Source organism: Protopterus annectens, chromosome 2.part1, assembly GCF_019279795.1.
Source record: "Protopterus annectens isolate FY-2018-M chromosome 2.part1, PAN1.0, whole genome shotgun sequence".
NCBI classification, from domain to species: Eukaryota; Metazoa; Chordata; order Ceratodontiformes; family Protopteridae; genus Protopterus; species Protopterus annectens.
Window position 1 is genome coordinate 1819613519 of NC_056729.1, and position 17688 is coordinate 1819631206.

At 45.4% G+C, this 17688-nt stretch overlaps 13 non-coding genes across 13 annotated transcripts; 8 read left to right on the top strand and 5 right to left on the bottom strand.

Moving 5' to 3' along the window:
• Positions 1-509: 509 nt before the first annotated feature.
• Positions 510-583, bottom strand: TRNAN-GUU. The gene has a single exon. It is a non-coding gene; the product is annotated as a tRNA-Asn (tRNA).
• Positions 584-2938: 2355 nt separating this feature from the next.
• Positions 2939-3010, top strand: TRNAD-GUC. The gene has a single exon. It is a non-coding gene; the product is annotated as a tRNA-Asp (tRNA).
• An 815-nt stretch (positions 3011-3825) lies between these two features.
• Positions 3826-3898, top strand: TRNAV-AAC. The gene has a single exon. It is a non-coding gene; the product is annotated as a tRNA-Val (tRNA).
• A 445-nt stretch (positions 3899-4343) lies between these two features.
• TRNAN-GUU lies at positions 4344-4417 on the bottom strand. The gene has a single exon. It is a non-coding gene; the product is annotated as a tRNA-Asn (tRNA).
• A 2351-nt stretch (positions 4418-6768) lies between these two features.
• On the top strand, positions 6769-6840 carry TRNAD-GUC. Its single transcript has one exon. It is a non-coding gene; the product is annotated as a tRNA-Asp (tRNA).
• An 817-nt stretch (positions 6841-7657) lies between these two features.
• On the top strand, positions 7658-7730 carry TRNAV-AAC. Its single transcript has one exon. It is a non-coding gene; the product is annotated as a tRNA-Val (tRNA).
• A 445-nt stretch (positions 7731-8175) lies between these two features.
• Positions 8176-8249, bottom strand: TRNAN-GUU. Its single transcript has one exon. It is a non-coding gene; the product is annotated as a tRNA-Asn (tRNA).
• Positions 8250-10601: 2352 nt separating this feature from the next.
• Positions 10602-10673, top strand: TRNAD-GUC. The gene has a single exon. It is a non-coding gene; the product is annotated as a tRNA-Asp (tRNA).
• An 817-nt stretch (positions 10674-11490) lies between these two features.
• On the top strand, positions 11491-11563 carry TRNAV-AAC. The gene has a single exon. It is a non-coding gene; the product is annotated as a tRNA-Val (tRNA).
• A 444-nt stretch (positions 11564-12007) lies between these two features.
• Positions 12008-12079, bottom strand: TRNAN-GUU. Its single transcript has one exon. It is a non-coding gene; the product is annotated as a tRNA-Asn (tRNA).
• Positions 12080-14427: 2348 nt separating this feature from the next.
• TRNAD-GUC lies at positions 14428-14499 on the top strand. The gene has a single exon. It is a non-coding gene; the product is annotated as a tRNA-Asp (tRNA).
• Positions 14500-15310: 811 nt separating this feature from the next.
• On the top strand, positions 15311-15383 carry TRNAV-AAC. The gene has a single exon. It is a non-coding gene; the product is annotated as a tRNA-Val (tRNA).
• Positions 15384-15828: 445 nt separating this feature from the next.
• On the bottom strand, positions 15829-15902 carry TRNAN-GUU. The gene has a single exon. It is a non-coding gene; the product is annotated as a tRNA-Asn (tRNA).
• Between the last annotated feature and the right edge of the window lie 1786 nt (positions 15903-17688).

Consider the following 17688-nt stretch of genomic DNA (forward strand, 5'->3'; position numbering starts at 1 on the left):
GTGTAGTGGTTATCACGTCTGCTTAACACGCAGAAGGTCCTGGGTTCGATCCCCAGTGGAACCATTATGCTAGTGCAGGATAAGAGAATTGGGGTAGGCGTGATGAAGCATAACAGATTCGATTCCAGTAACCCAATCCTTGGTTTGAGATACCTTTAAATGTGCTCTTGATCGCTTCAGATAAAACTGCTTCAATTGAGAAAATCCTGCTCTGCTGTGCGACAGTATATCAGTTGTCGTACGGATTGCAAGGGCACAGAAACAATTGCCAACGTTTTTTAGATTACGAGGCAAATGTGTTTAAATGCACAGATGCTAAGTATTTTAAAATAAAACCGCAGCTCTTTTAGTAACATCTTTACAGGTTGGTAGGTGGCCACAAGGCCTCTGGCAGGTCGATCGCTAGGAAGCCTGACCCGGTTTCCTCAGTACCCCAAAGTAAGTACGGCCTGGAAGATCAGTTTTATTAACGGGTCAGCACCTGAGGTCTCTGCAGTAGCAAGAAGCAGCGTCCCTGGGTGGGCTTGAACCACCAACCTTTCGGTTAACAGCCGAACGCGCTAACCGATTGCGCCACAGAGACATAAGACCACCATCTGCAAAAGTACAGCAAAAAGGGGAAACCTCTCCGTCGCACTACAAACTCAAACGCCAGAGATTTAAGCGGTGTAAAATACCGTCATCCCCTTGGAGATATTATGAATAAGCTTTGTGTTAATACAATGGGAAAAATGTCTGATGAGCCTTGTATATTATGTCTCCACAAAAACAAGTGAAGAGGTATTACGGTAAGACTAACGCATCATTTTGCAAACTGCGCACAGACTGCAACACGGTAGAATTGTGCACTGACACTTTGCAGAGTATTGCGGGTGCGCAGTTTGGGTTTTCCAGCAGGTTGGGTTTGCAGAGATTGAGTGAGTTAATGCAGCCATAGATGGCTGTCACCTTTTGGTGGGTAAAATATGGCACGCAGCAGGTGAGAAGATGTGCTGGGTATTGATTGGAAAGGAACATGTAAGGCAGAGAAGGAGCAAATGCAGTTAAAGTAGAAGTGCCAGTAGAGCGTGCAGGTGCTTGCTTTCTTCGAGAGTTGACTATATCTCAGGTGGCACAGGACATCAGCTAAGCCAGTATAGCTGGCGTGCAATGGTGCTGTGAGCACCCCAGGCTTGACATGCCCCGCTACACTCTGACTTGCCTTGTAGCAGTGTTGTCTTAGCCGGTAAGGAGTCGCGAAGCCACATTAGAAAAGAAGGAAAGAGCGAAGACAACTGCATGGATGGAAATAAAAATCAAAGAACTACGAATCTATCCCAGGCCGTTGGTAAATAATCCTCAGAAGAAAGGTCTATCTTTGTTGGACACTCTGCGATAATCAATATTATATCTCTGATAACTGATCTGTTAATTGGATATTTAACAACACACAGCGTATGCAACTGAAAGTCGAGCTGTTGTAAATATGGTATACGGTTGTTAGAAATGATAGTTAGAAATACTGTGTAAATGCTATCTTAATGGAAAATGAAAACATATCTGAGGGAGAAAAGAAAAAAAAAGAAAGAGGCGTGAGAGCAGAAACTGAAAGTGGCATGAACGGATGGGCAGGAGAGACAATAGCTCAAGAAAGTGGCTGACAGGGGCTGTCCGCACTGGCTCGCCCTCACTGGGAACAGATATACTTCGGGCAAGATCGCCTGATGTAGAGCATCCCCTCCAGTAGAGTCGTGGGGACAAAGGATGAAGTACTGCAGGACAAAACACCATAAGTGGGCAGGCTGACATGCGTAAGAAACCTGGATTTTAAAATTCTAAGACAGCCCGAGCAAAAGTTTCAGAGAGTGACCCCGAGCTAAAGCATGGCTTTATGGGTATGCTAATCAGGTGATGGGTGACATTTCATTTTTATAGCCTTTTTTGTCAGTTCTCTAATTAAAAAGAGATCCACCGCTGCACAGATGTGATACCTGAGCAGAAGGGGCAATCCGTTTATTCGACAAACTGAAAGGAGTAACCACGGAAATCCAAACTTGTTTTACCAGCTCATTAGCATGACCAGAATGCCATGGTTTACCATGTATTTTTTCCCACTTGCGATTCCTTCTTTGTCACGAGCTGGATTTGGAAACGGACGGTGTCGTTTCTCAGCACAGATGTCATCACACTCCTTCATTTTCGAAACGTAGCTCAGTTTTTCGGTCTCTGTAATCTTAATAAACTCCTCTTGTCTTATCAAAGGAGGTCCAGCAACTGCAGCCCCCCCCCCCCATCCTGAGTTGTTTGGGGTTTCTGATTTTTTTTCACCCTCCCTTTTATGACAGCTATGTGCCTGTAGTTTTCCTAGTATCAGTCACGTCCTGGTGGGTGGCATCTCTTCCTTGTCAAGACAAGGTGCTTCTTATGTCTTTCATATAGATTGCCATCCGTTCTGATCTAGTCTTTCTTACGTCTTCCTCTTTGGCCGGCATCTCACGTGGTCAGCAGTTTGCATCCTGACGTCACACGTCCTAGAACTCAATGTTACATTCTTCTCGGCCACTTCCTGAGTATCAGAAGCACTTAAGACACGGAGGGAGCAGCTTCAGAGACAAGAAACTCCCTTCAGTTAGAACATTCGTTCATTCAGTTGAAGGCCGAGAGACTCCCCGAATTCAAAACATTTGTTTCCCCCTCTTTTGGCTGATAGCTCACTTTCATTCCAGCGCCGAGGGTGAGCTTCAAGTGCGACAACTCTTCCCCACATGTAACTACGAATAATTAATTCGCTCACAGATTGCCCCACTTTATTCATTCAAAGGAAAATGAGCTATGTAGTTTAAGGCTGCTCATTTCAAAATACCATTTGAAGTACAGTAGAGAAAATGATTGCAGTAACCTTAAGTGTGTTAACCCTATGGACTTGTCTGCCGTCGGACAGGGTCGAGTGCAAGCGGCTTCCTCGTTAGTATAGTGGTGAGTATCCCCGCCTGTCACGCCGGAGACCGGGGTTCGATTCCCCGACGGGGAGCACATAGCTTCTTTTTGGTCTGTCTGTCATCAGAGCACTGGATCATGCCTGTGTACTATTAACAACCTATTAATAGTTATATCGACTATTCATTTCTGTGGTACGTGGTTCGATTCTGACAAAACTCATTTAGTGACTGCGTTAGATGGAGTGAGTGACTTAACCAGACTCACCAATGGGGCATTCTTGTTTGGTTTGACTCCTTAACAGTCCCCTTGACTGCAGGCCTAGTAACTAGCTGTCAGCCCGTTGCCACGAGCTTCCTGCTTTCTATCACTGCTTTTCAGCAGTGAGTACAGCACAGATTTCCAGATGGTCAGCCCCTACCTGTAGTGCTGAAGCTCAACCTGGTGTCGGGCCTAGTATAAGGGGCAAGGTGTAGCTCAGCAACTTGAAAGATTGCAGTTTTCGACATAGTTCTCTTACCGGGTCTCTCACTCGGTGACCTCGCTAAATAAGTTGCTCACACTGTTCAGCACACTTTAAATATATTCATTAATTACTGCAAATATCATGCGTTCTGTTCATTTCGCAGCGTGCTACACTTCTAACACGTGGAAACTAACTTCGAGCTATTTGTCGCATAAGTTTGAGTCGAGGAAATCATGGCTGCAAAGAGTCAGTAGACCAGCGCATACCCACGCGTGTGCGTGCATGCGTGTGTGTGCACACGTATAAACGTATCTACCTATCTGCCTCTCCATCTATAGCAATAGCTATATGTACGTATACGTAGACAGACAGCTAGCTAGCTAGCTGGCTGGCTAGCTAGCTAGAGACAGAGTGAGATGTCTAGGAGAGGAGGCGAGCCAGCAGGTTCTGTAGTGTAGTGGTTATCACGTCTGCTTAACACGCAGAAGGTCCTGGGTTCGATCCCCAGTGGAACCATTATGCTAGTGCAGGATAAGAGAATTGGGGTAGGCGTGATGAAGCATAACAGATTCGATTCCAGTAACCCAATCCTTGGTTTGAGATACCTTTAAATGTGCTCTTGATCGCTTCAGATAAAACTGCTTCAATTGAGAAAATCCTGCTCTGCTGTGCGACAGTATATCAGTTGTCGTACGGATTGCAAGGGCACAGAAACAATTGCCAACGCTTTTTAGATTACGTTCGAAATGTGTTTAAATGCACAGATGCTAAGTATTTTAAAATAAAACCGCAGCTCTTTTAGTAACATCTTTACAGGTTGGTAGGTGGCCACAAGGCCTCTGGCAGGTCGATCGCTAGGGAGCCTGACCCGGTTTCCTCAGTACCCCAAAGTAAGTACGGCCTGGAAGATCAGTTTTATTAACGGGTCAGCACCTGAGGTCTCTGCAGTAGCAAGAAGCAGCGTCCCTGGGTGGGCTTGAACCACCAACCTTTCGGTTAACAGCCGAACGCGCTAACCGATTGCGCCACAGAGACATAAGACCACCATCTGCAAAAGTACAGCAAAAAGGGGAAACCTCTCCGTCGCACTACAAACTCAAACGCCAGAGATTTAACCGTGTAAAATACCGTCATCCCCTTGGAGATATTATGAATAAGCTTTGTGTTAATACAATGGGAAAAATGTCTGATGAGCCTTGTATATTATGTCTCCACAAAAACAAGTGAAGAGGTATTACGGTAAGACTAACGCATCATTTTGCAAACTGCGCACAGACTGCAACACGGTAGAATTGTGCACTGACACTTTGCAGAGTATTGCGGGTGCGCAGTTTGGGTTTTCCAGCAGGTTGGGTTTGCAGAGATTGAGTGAGTTAATGCAGCCATAGATGGCTGTCACCTTTTGGTGGGTAAAATATGGCACGCAGCAGGTGAGAAGATGTGCTGGGTATTGATTGGAAAGGAACATGTAAGGCAGAGAAGGAGCAAATGCAGTTAAAGTAGAAGTGCCAGTAGAGCGTGCAGGTGCTTGCTTTCTTCGAGAGTTGACTATATCTCAGGTGGCACAGGACATCAGCTAAGCCAGTATAGCTGGCGTGCAATGGTGCTGTGAGCACCCCAGGCTTGACATGCCCCGCTACACTCTGACTTGCCTTGTAGCAGTGTTGTCTTAGCCGGTAAGGAGTCGCGAAGCCACATTAGAAAAGAAGGAAAGAGCGAAGACAACTGCATGGATGGAAATAAAATGAAAGAACTACGAATCTATCCCAGGCCGTTGGTAAATAATCCTCAGAAGAAAGGTCTATCTTTGTTGGACACTCTGCGATAATCAATATTATATCTCTGATAACTGATCTGTTAATTCGATATTTAACAACACACAGCGTATACAACTGAAAGTCGAGCTGTTGAAAATATGGTATATGGTTGTTAGAAATGATAGTTAAAAATACTGTGTAAATGCTATCTTAATGGAAAATGAAAACATATCTGAGGGAGAAAAGAAAAAAAAGAAAGAGGCGTGAGAGCAGAAACTGAAAGTGGCATGAACGGATGGGCAGGAGAGACAATAGCTCAAGAAAGTGGCTGACAGGGGCTGTCCGCACTGGCTCGCCCTCACTGGGAACAGATATACTTCGGGCAAGATCGCCTGATGTAGAGCATCCCCTCCAGTAGAGTCGTGGGGACAAAGGATGAAGTACTGCAGGACAAAACACCATAAGTGGGCAGGCTGACATGCGTAAGAAACCTGGATTTTAAAATTCTAAGACAGCCCGAGCAAAAGTTTCAGAGAGTGACCCCGAGCTAAAGCATGGCTTTATGGGTATGCTAATCAGGTGATGGGTGACATTTCATTTTTATAGCCTTTTTTGTCAGTTCTCTAATTAAAAAGAGATCCACCGCTGCACAGATGTGATACCTGAGCAGAAGGGGCAATCCGTTTATTCGACAAACTGAAAGGAGTAACCACGGAAATCCAAACTTGTTTTACCAGCTCATTAGCATGACCAGAATGCCATGGTTTACCATGTATTTTTTCCCACTTGCGATTCCTTCTTTGTCACGAGCTGGATTTGGAAACGGACGGTGTCGTTTCTCAGCACAGATGTCATCACACTCCTTCATTTTCGAAACGTAGCTCAGTTTTTCGGTCTCTGTAATCTTAATAAACTCCTCTTGTCTTATCAAAGGAGGTCCAGCAACTGCAGCCCCCCCCCCCATCCTGAGTTGTTTGGGGTTTCTGATTTTTTTTCACCCTCCCTTTTATGACAGCTATGTGCCTGTAGTTTTCCTAGTATCAGTCACGTCCTGGTGGGTGGCATCTCTTCCTTGTCAAGACAAGGTGCTTCTTATGTCTTTCATATAGATTGCCATCCGTTCTGATCTAGTCTTTCTTACGTCTTCCTCTTTGGCCGGCATCTCACGTGGTCAGCAGTTTGCATCCTGACGTCACACGTCCTAGAACTCAATGTTACATTCTTCTCGGCCACTTCCTGAGTATCAGAAGCACTTAAGACACGGAGGGAGCAGCTTCAGAGACAAGAAACTCCCTTCAGTTAGAACATTCGTTCATTCAGTTGAAGGCCGAGAGACTCCCCGAATTCAAAACATTTGTTTCCCCCTCTTTTGGCTGATAGCTCACTTTCATTCCAGCGTCGAGGGTGAGCTTCAAGTGCGACAACTCTTCCCCACATGTAACTACGAATAATTAATTCGCTCACAGATTGCCCCACTTTATTCATTCAAAGGAAAATGAGCTATGTAGTTTAAGGCTGCTCATTTCAAAATACCATTTGAAGTACAGTAGAGAAAATGATTGCAGTAACCTTAAGTGTGTTAACCCTATGGACTTGTCTGCCGTCGGACAGGGTCGAGTGCAAGCGGCTTCCTCGTTAGTATAGTGGTGAGTATCCCCGCCTGTCACGCGGGAGACCGGGGTTCGATTCCCCGACGGGGAGCACATAGCTTTTTTTTGGTCTGTCTGTCATCAGAGCACTGGATCATGCCTGTGTACTATTAACAACCTATTAATAGTTATATCGACTATTCATTTCTGTGGTACGTGGTTCGATTCTGACAAAACTCATTTAGTGACTGCGTTAGATGGAGTGAGTGACTTAACCAGACTCACCAATGGGGCATTCTTGTTTGGTTTGACTCCTTAACAGTCCCCTTGACTGCAGGCCTAGTAACTAGCTGTCAGCCCGTTGCCACGAGCTTCCTGCTTTCTATCACTGCTTTTCAGCAGTGAGTACAGCACAGATTTCCAGATGGTCAGCCCCTACCTGTAGTGCTGAAGCTCAACCTGGTGTCGGGCCTAGTATAAGGGGCAAGGTGTAGCTCAGCAACTTGAAAGATTGCAGTTTTCGACATAGTTCTCTTACCGGGTCTCTCACTCGGTGACCTCGCTAAATAAGTTGCTCACACTGTTCAGCACACTTTAAATATATTCATTAATTACTGCAAATATCGTGCGTTCTGTTTATTTCGCAGCGTGCTACACTTCTAACACGTGGAAACTAACTTCGAGCTATTTGTCGCATAAGTTTGAGTCGAGGAAATCATGGCTGCAAAGAGTCAGTAGACCAGCGCATACCCACGCGTGTGCGTGCGTGCATGTGTGTGTGCACACATATAAACGTATCTACCTATCTGCCTCTCCATCTATTGCAATAGCTATATGTACGTATACGTAGACAGACAGCTAGCTAGCTAGCTGGCTGGCTAGCTAGCTAGAGACAGAGTGAGATGTCTAGGAGAGGAGGCGAGCCAGCAGGTTCTGTAGTGTAGTGGTTATCACGTCTGCTTAACACGCAGAAGGTCCTGGGTTCGATCCCCAGTGGAACCATTATGCTAGTGCAGGATAAGAGAATTGGGGTAGGCGTGATGAAGCATAACAGATTCGATTCCAGTAACCCAATCCTTGGTTTGAGATACCTTTAAATGTGCTCTTGATCGCTTCAGATAAAACTGCTTCAATTGAGAAAATCCTGCTCTGCTGTGCGACAGTATATCAGTTGTCGTACGGATTGCAAGGGCACAGAAACAATTGCCAACGTTTTTTAGATTACGTTCGAAATGTGTTTAAATGCACAGATGCTAAGTATTTTAAAATAAAACCGCAGCTCTTTTAGTAACATCTTTACAGGTTGGTAGGTGGCCACAAGGCCTCTGGCAGGTCGATCGCTAGGGAGCCTGACCCGGTTTCCTCAGTACCCCAAAGTAAGTACGGCCTGGAAGATCAGTTTTATTAACGGGTCAGCACCTGAGGTCTCTGCAGTAGCAAGAAGCAGCGTCCCTGGGTGGGCTTGAACCACCAACCTTTCGGTTAACAGCCGAACGCACTAACCGATTGCGCCACAGAGACATAAGACCACCATCTGCAAAAGTACAGCAAAAAGGGGAAACCTCTCCGTCGCACTACAAACTCAAACGCCAGAGATTTAACCGGTGTAAAATACCGTCATCCCCTTGGAGATATTATGAATAAGCTTTGTGTTAATACAATGGGAAAAATGTCTGATGAGCCTTGTATATTATGTCTCCACAAAAACAAGTGAAGAGGTATTACGGTAAGACTAACGCATCATTTTGCAAACTGCGCACAGACTGCAACACGGTAGAATTGTGCACTGACACTTTGCAGAGTATTGCGGGTGCGCAGTTTGGGTTTTCCAGCAGGTTGGGTTTGCAGAGATTGAGTGAGTTAATGCAGCCATAGATGGCTGTCACCTTTTGGTGGGTAAAATATGGCACGCAGCAGGTGAGAAGATGTGCTGGGTATTGATTGGAAAGGAACATGTAAGGCAGAGAAGGAGCAAATGCAGTTAAAGTAGAAGTGCCAGTAGAGCGTGCAGGTGCTTGCTTTCTTCGAGAGTTGACTATATCTCAGGTGGCACAGGACATCAGCTAAGCCAGTATAGCTGGCGTGCAATGGTGCTGTGAGCACCCCAGGCTTGACATGCCCCGCTACACTCTGACTTGCCTTGTAGCAGTGTTGTCTTAGCCGGTAAGGAGTCGCGAAGCCACATTAGAAAAGAAGGAAAGAGCGAAGACAACTGCATGGATGGAAATAAAAATGAAAGAACTACGAATCTATCCCAGGCCGTTGGTAAATAATCCTCAGAAGAAAGGTCTATCTTTGTTGGACACTCTGCGATAATCAATATTATATCTCTGATAACTGATCTGTTAATTCGATATTTAACAACACACAGCGTATACAACTGAAAGTCGAGCTGTTGAAAATATGGTATATGGTTGTTAGAAATGATAGTTAAAAATACTGTGTAAATGCTATCTTAATGGAAAATGAAAACATATCTGAGGGAGAAAAGAAAAAAAAGAAAGAGGCGTGAGAGCAGAAACTGAAAGTGGCATGAACGGATGGGCAGGAGAGACAATAGCTCAAGAAAGTGGCTGACAGGGGCTGTCCGCACTGGCTCGCCCTCACTGGGAACAGATATACTTCGGGCAAGATCGCCTGATGTAGAGCATCCCGTCCAGTAGAGTCGTGGGGACAAAGGATGAAGTACTGCAGGACAAAACACCATAAGTGGGCAGGCTGACATGCGTAAGAAACCTGGATTTTAAAATTCTAAGACAGCCCGAGCAAAAGTTTCAGAGAGTGACCCGAGCTAAAGCATGGCTTTATGGGTATGCTAATCAGGTGATGGGTGACATTTCATTTTTATAGCCTTTTTTGTCAGTTCTCTAATTAAAAAGAGATCCACCGCTGCACAGATGTGATACCTGAGCAGAAGGGGCAATCCGTTTATTCGACAAACTGAAAGGAGTAACCACGGAAATCCAAACTTGTTTTACCAGCTCATTAGCATGACCAGAATGCCATGGTTTACCATGTATTTTTTCCCACTTGCGATTCCTTCTTTGTCACGAGCTGGATTTGGAAACGGACGGTGTCGTTTCTCAGCACAGATGTCATCACACTCCTTCATTTTCGAAACGTAGCTCAGTTTTTCGGTCTCTGTAATCTTAATAAACTCCTCTTGTCTTATCAAAGGAGGTCCAGCAACTGCAGCCCCCCCCCCCCCATCCTGAGTTGTTTGGGGTTTCTGATTTTTTTTCACCCTCCCTTTTATGACAGCTATGTGCCTGTAGTTTTCCTAGTATCAGTCACGTCCTGGTGGGTGGCATCTCTTCCTTGTCAAGACAAGGTGCTTCTTATGTCTTTCATATAGATTGCCATCCGTTCTGATCTAGTCTTTCTTACGTCTTCCTCTTTGGCCGGCATCTCACGTGGTCAGCAGTTTGCATCCTGACGTCACACGTCCTAGAACTCAATGTTACATTCTTCTCGGCCACTTCCTGAGTATCAGAAGCACTTAAGACACGGAGGGAGCAGCTTCAGAGACAAGAAACTCCCTTCAGTTAGAACATTCGTTCATTCAGTTGAAGGCCGAGACTCCCCGAATTCAAAACATTTGTTTCCCCCTCTTTTGGCTGATAGCTCACTTTCATTCCAGCGTCGAGGGTGAGCTTCAAGTGCGACAACTCTTCCCCACATGTAACTACGAATAATTAATTCGCTCACAGATTGCCCCACTTTATTCATTCAAAGGAAAATGAGCTATGTAGTTTAAGGCTGCTCATTTCAAAATACCATTTGAAGTACAGTAGAGAAAATGATTGCAGTAACCTTAAGTGTGTTAACCCTATGGACTTGTCTGCCGTCGGACAGGGTCGAGTGCAAGCGGCTTCCTCGTTAGTATAGTGGTGAGTATCCCCGCCTGTCACGCGGGAGACCGGGGTTCGATTCCCCGACGGGGAGCACATAGCTTCTTTTTGGTCTGTCTGTCATCAGAGCACTGGATCATGCCTGTGTACTATTAACAACCTATTAATAGTTATATCGACTATTCATTTCTGTGGTACGTGGTTCGATTCTGACAAAACTCATTTAGTGACTGCGTTAGATGGAGTGAGTGACTTAACCAGACTCACCAATGGGGCATTCTTGTTTGGTTTGACTCCTTAACAGTCCCCTTGACTGCAGGCCTAGTAACTAGCTGTCAGCCCGTTGCCACGAGCTTCCTGCTTTCTATCACTGCTTTTCAGCAGTGAGTACAGCACAGATTTCCAGATGGTCAGCCCCTACCTGTAGTGCTGAAGCTCAACCTGGTGTCGGGCCTAGTATAAGGGGCAAGGTGTAGCTCAGCAACTTGAAAGATTGCAGTTTTCGACATAGTTCTCTTACCGGGTCTCTCACCCGGTGACCTCGCTAAATAAGTTGCTCACACTGTTCAGCACACTTTAAATATATTCATTAATTACTGCAAATATCGTGCGTTCTGTTTATTTCGCAGCGTGCTACACTTCTAACACGTGGAAACTAACTTCGAGCTATTTGTCGCATAAGTTTGAGTCGAGGAAATCATGGCTGCAAAGAGTCAGTAGACCAGCGCATACCCACGCGTGTGCGTGCGTGCATGTGTGTGTGCACACATATAAACGTATCTACCTATCTGCCTCTCCATCTATTGCAATAGCTATATGTACGTATACGTAGACAGACAGCTAGCTAGCTAGCTGGCTGGCTAGCTAGCTAGAGACAGAGTGAGATGTCTAGGAGAGGAGGCGAGCCAGCAGGTTCTGTAGTGTAGTGGTTATCACGTCTGCTTAACACGCAGAAGGTCCTGGGTTCGATCCCCAGTGGAACCATTATGCTAGTGCAGGATAAGAGAATTGGGGTAGGCGTGATGAAGCATAACAGATTCGATTCCAGTAACCCAATCCTTGGTTTGAGATACCTTTAAATGTGCTCTTGATCGCTTCAGATAAAACTGCTTCAATTGAGAAAATCCTGCTCTGCTGTGCGACAGTATATCAGTTGTCGTACGGATTGCAAGGGCACAGAAACAATTGCCAACGTTTTTAGATTACGTTCGAAATGTGTTTAAATGCACAGATGCTAAGTATTTTAAAATAAAACCGCAGCTCTTTTAGTAACATCTTTACAGGTTGGTAGGTGGCCACAAGGCCTCTGGCAGGTCGATCGCTAGGGAGCCTGACCCGGTTTCCTCAGTACCCCAAAGTAAGTACGGCCTGGAAGATCAGTTTTATTAACGGGTCAGCACCTGAGGTCTCTGCAGTAGCAAGAAGCAGCGTCCCTGGGTGGGCTTGAACCACCAACCTTTCGGTTAACAGCCGAACGCTAACCGATTGCGCCACAGAGACATAAGACCACCATCTGCAAAAGTACAGCAAAAAGGGGAAACCTCTCCGTCGCACTACAAACTCAAACGCCAGAGATTTAACCGGTGTAAAATACCGTCATCCCCTTGGAGATATTATGAATAAGCTTTGTGTTAATACAATGGGAAAAATGTCTGATGAGCCTTGTATATTATGTCTCCACAAAAACAAGTGAAGAGGTATTACGGTAAGACTAACGCATCATTTTGCAAACTGCACAGACTGCAACACGGTAGAATTGTGCACTGACACTTTGCAGAGTATTGCGGGTGCGCAGTTTGGGTTTTCCAGCAGGTTGGGTTTGCAGAGATTGAGTGAGTTAATGCAGCCATAGATGGCTGTCACCTTTTGGTGGGTAAAATATGGCACGCAGCAGGTGAGAAGATGTGCTGGGTATTGATTGGAAAGGAACATGTAAGGCAGAGAAGGAGCAAATGCAGTTAAAGTAGAAGTGCCAGTAGAGCGTGCAGGTGCTTGCTTTCTTCGAGAGTTGACTATATCTCAGGTGGCACAGGACATCAGCTAAGCCAGTATAGCTGGCGTGCAATGGTGCTGTGAGCACCCCAGGCTTGACATGCCCCGCTACACTCTGACTTGCCTTGTAGCAGTGTTGTCTTAGCCGGTAAGGAGTCGCGAAGCCACATTAGAAAAGAAGGAAAGAGCGAAGACAACTGCATGGATGGAAATAAAAATGAAAGAACTACGAATCTATCCCAGGCCGTTGGTAAATAATCCTCAGAAGAAAGGTCTATCTTTGTTGGACACTCTGCGATAATCAATATTATATCTCTGATAACTGATCTGTTAATTCGATATTTAACAACACACAGCGTATACAACTGAAAGTCGAGCTGTTGAAAATATGGTATATGGTTGTTAGAAATGATAGTTAAAAATACTGTGTAAATGCTATCTTAATGGAAAATGAAAACATATCTGAGGGAGAAAAGAAAAAAAGAAAGAGGCGTGAGAGCAGAAACTGAAAGTGGCATGAACGGATGGGCAGGAGAGACAATAGCTCAAGAAAGTGGCTGACAGGGGCTGTCCGCACTGGCTCGCCCTCACTGGGAACAGATATACTTCGGGCAAGATCGCCTGATGTAGAGCATCCCCTCCAGTAGAGTCGTGGGGACAAAGGATGAAGTACTGCAGGACAAAACACCATAAGTGGGCAGGCTGACATGCGTAAGAAACCTGGATTTTAAAATTCTAAGACAGCCCGAGCAAAAGTTTCAGAGAGTGACCCCGAGCTAAAGCATGGCTTTATGGGTATGCTAATCAGGTGATGGGTGACATTTCATTTTTATAGCCTTTTTTGTCAGTTCTCTAATTAAAAAGAGATCCACCGCTGCACAGATGTGATACCTGAGCAGAAGGGGCAATCCGTTTATTCGACAAACTGAAAGGAGTAACCACGGAAATCCAAACTTGTTTTACCAGCTCATTAGCATGACCAGAATGCCATGGTTTACCATGTATTTTTTCCCACTTGCGATTCCTTCTTTGTCACGAGCTGGATTTGGAAACGGACGGTGTCGTTTCTCAGCACAGATGTCATCACACTCCTTCATTTTCGAAACGTAGCTCAGTTTTTCGGTCTCTGTAATCTTAATAAACTCCTCTTGTCTTATCAAAGGAGGTCCAGCAACTGCAGCCCCCCCCCCCATCCTGAGTTGTTTGGGGTTTCTGATTTTTTTTCACCCTCCCTTTTATGACAGCTATGTGCCTGTAGTTTTCCTAGTATCAGTCACGTCCTGGTGGGTGGCATCTCTTCCTTGTCAAGACAAGGTGCTTCTTATGTCTTTCATATAGATTGCCATCCGTTCTGATCTAGTCTTTCTTACGTCTTCCTCTTTGGCCGGCATCTCACGTGGTCAGCAGTTTGCATCCTGACGTCACACGTCCTAGAACTCAATGTTACATTCTTCTCGGCCACTTCCTGAGTATCAGAAGCACTTAAGACACGGAGGGAGCAGCTTCAGAGACAAGAAACTCCCTTCAGTTAGAACATTCGTTCATTCAGTTGAAGGCCGAGACTCCCCGAATTCAAAACATTTGTTTCCCCCTCTTTTGGCTGATAGCTCACTTTCATTCCAGCGTCGAGGGTGAGCTTCAAGTGCGACAACTCTTCCCCACATGTAACTACGAATAATTAATTCGCTCACAGATTGCCCCACTTTATTCATTCAAAGGAAAATGAGCTATGTAGTTTAAGGCTGCTCATTTCAAAATACCATTTGAAGTACAGTAGAGAAAATGATTGCAGTAACCTTAAGTGTGTTAACCCTATGGACTTGTCTGCCGTCGGACAGGGTCGAGTGCAAGCGGCTTCCTCGTTAGTATAGTGGTGAGTATCCCCGCCTGTCACGCGGGAGACCGGGGTTCGATTCCCCGACGGGGAGCACATAGCTTCTTTTTGGTCTGTCTGTCATCAGAGCACTGGATCATGCCTGTGTACTATTAACAACCTATTAATAGTTATATCGACTATTCATTTCTGTGGTACGTGGTTCGATTCTGACAAAACTCATTTAGTGACTGCGTTAGATGGAGTGAGTGACTTAACCAGACTCACCAATGGGGCATTCTTGTTTGGTTTGACTCCTTAACAGTCCCCTTGACTGCAGGCCTAGTAACTAGCTGTCAGCCCGTTGCCACGAGCTTCCTGCTTTCTATCACTGCTTTTCAGCAGTGAGTACAGCACAGATTTCCAGATGGTCAGCCCCTACCTGTAGTGCTGAAGCTCAACCTGGTGTCGGGCCTAGTATAAGGGGCAAGGTGTAGCTCAGCAACTTGAAAGATTGCAGTTTTCGACATAGTTCTCTTACCGGGTCTCTCACTCGGTGACCTCGCTAAATAAGTTGCTCACACTGTTCAGCACACTTTAAATATATTCATTAATTACTGCAAATATCGTGCGTTCTGTTTATTTCGCAGCGTGCTACACTTCTAACACGTGGAAACTAACTTCGAGCTATTTGTCGCATAAGTTTGAGTCGAGGAAATCATGGCTGCAAAGAGTCAGTAGACCAGCGCATACCCACGCGTGTGCGTGCGTGTGTGTGCACACATATAAACGTATCTACCTATCTGCCTCTCCATCTATAGCAATAGCTATATGTACGTATACGTAGACAGACAGCTAGCTAGCTAGCTGGCTGGCTAGCTAGCTAGAGACAGAGTGAGATGTCTAGGAGAGGAGGCGAGCCAGCAGGTTCTGTAGTGTAGTGGTTATCACGTCTGCTTAACACGCAGAAGGTCCTGGGTTCGATCCCCAGTGGAACCATTATGCTAGTGCAGGATAAGAGAATTGGGGTAGGCGTGATGAAGCATAACAGATTCGATTCCAGTAACCCAATCCTTGGTTTGAGATACCTTTAAATGTGCTCTTGATCGCTTCAGATAAAACTGCTTCAATTGAGAAAATCCTGCTCTGCTGTGCGACAGTATATCAGTTGTCGTACGGATTGCAAGGGCACAGAAACAATTGCCAACGTTTTTTAGATTACGTTCGAAATGTGTTTAAATGCACAGATGCTAAGTATTTTAAAATAAAACCGCAGCTCTTTTAGTAACATCTTTACAGGTTGGTAGGTGGCCACAAGGCCTCTGGCAGGTCGATCGCTAGGGAGCCTGACCCGGTTTCCTCAGTACCCCAAAGTAAGTACGGCCTGGAAGATCAGTTTTATTAACGGGTCAGCACCTGAGGTCTCTGCAGTAGCAAGAAGCAGCGTCCCTGGGTGGGCTTGAACCACCAACCTTTCGGTTAACAGCCGAACGCGCTAACCGATTGCGCCACAGAGACATAAGACCACCATCTGCAAAAGTACAGCAAAAAGGGGAAACCTCTCCGTCGCACTACAAACTCAAACGCCAGAGATTTAACCGGTGTAAAATACCGTCATCCCCTTGGAGATATTATGAATAAGCTTTGTGTTAATACAATGGGAAAAATGTCTGATGAGCCTTGTATATTATGTCTCCACAAAAACAAGTGAAGAGGTATTACGGTAAGACTAACGCATCATTTTGCAAACTGCGCACAGACTGCAACACGGTAGAATTGTGCACTGACACTTTGCAGAGTATTGCGGGTGCGCAGTTTGGGTTTTCCAGCAGGTTGGGTTTGCAGAGATTGAGTGAGTTAATGCAGCCATAGATGGCTGTCACCTTTTGGTGGGTAAAATATGGCACGCAGCAGGTGAGAAGATGTGCTGGGTATTGATTGGAAAGGAACATGTAAGGCAGAGAAGGAGCAAATGCAGTTAAAGTAGAAGTGCCAGTAGAGCGTGCAGGTGCTTGCTTTCTTCGAGAGTTGACTATATCTCAGGTGGCACAGGACATCAGCTAAGCCAGTATAGCTGGCGTGCAATGGTGCTGTGAGCACCCCAGGCTTGACATGCCCGCTACACTCTGACTTGCCTTGTAGCAGTGTTGTCTTAGCCGGTAAGGAGTCGCGAAGCCACATTAGAAAAGAAGGAAAGAGCGAAGACAACTGCATGGATGGAAATAAAAATGAAAGAACTACGAATCTATCCCAGGCCGTTGGTAAATAATCCTCAGAAGAAAGGTCTATCTTTGTTGGACACTCTGCGATAATCAATATTATATCTCTGATAACTGATCTGTTAATTCGATATTTAACAACACACAGCGTATACAACTGAAAGTCGAGCTGTTGAAAATATGGTATATGGTTGTTAGAAATGATAGTTAAAAATACTGTGTAAATGCTATCTTAATGGAAAATGAAAACATATCTGAGGGAGAAAAGAAAAAAAGAAAGAGGCGTGAGAGCAGAAACTGAAAGTGGCATGAACGGATGGGCAGGAGAGACAATAGCTCAAGAAAGTGGCTGACAGGGGCTGTCCGCACTGGCTCGCCCTCACTGGGAACAGATATACTTCGGGCAAGATCGCCTGATGTAGAGCATCCCCTCCAGTAGAGTCGTGGGGACAAAGGATGAAGTACTGCAGGACAAAACACCATAAGTGGGCAGGCTGACATGCGTAAGAAACCTGGATTTTAAAATTCTAAGACAGCCCGAGCAAAAGTTTCAGAGAGTGACCCCGAGCTAAAGCATGGCTTTATGGGTATGCTAATCAGGTGATGGGTGACATTTCATTTTATAGCCTTTTTTGTCAGTTCTCTAATTAAAAAGAGATCCACCGCTGCACAGATGTGATACCTGAGCAGAAGGGGCAATCCGTTTATTCGACAAACTGAAAGGAGTAACCACGGAAATCCAAACTTGTTTTACCAGCTCATTAGCATGACCAGAATGCCATGGTTTACCATGTATTTTTTCCCACTTGCGATTCCTTCTTTGTCACGAGCTGGATTTGGAAACGGACGGTGTCGTTTCTCAGCACAGATGTCATCACACTCCTTCATTTTCGAAACGTAGCTCAGTTTTTCGGTCTCTGTAATCTTAATAAACTCCTCTTGTCTTATCAAAGGAGGTCCAGCAACTGCAGCCCCCCCCCCCCCATCCTGAGTTGTTTGGGGTTTCTGATTTTTTTTCACCCTCCCTTTTATGACAGCTATGTGCCTGTAGTTTTCCTAGTATCAGTCACGTCCTGGTGGGTGGC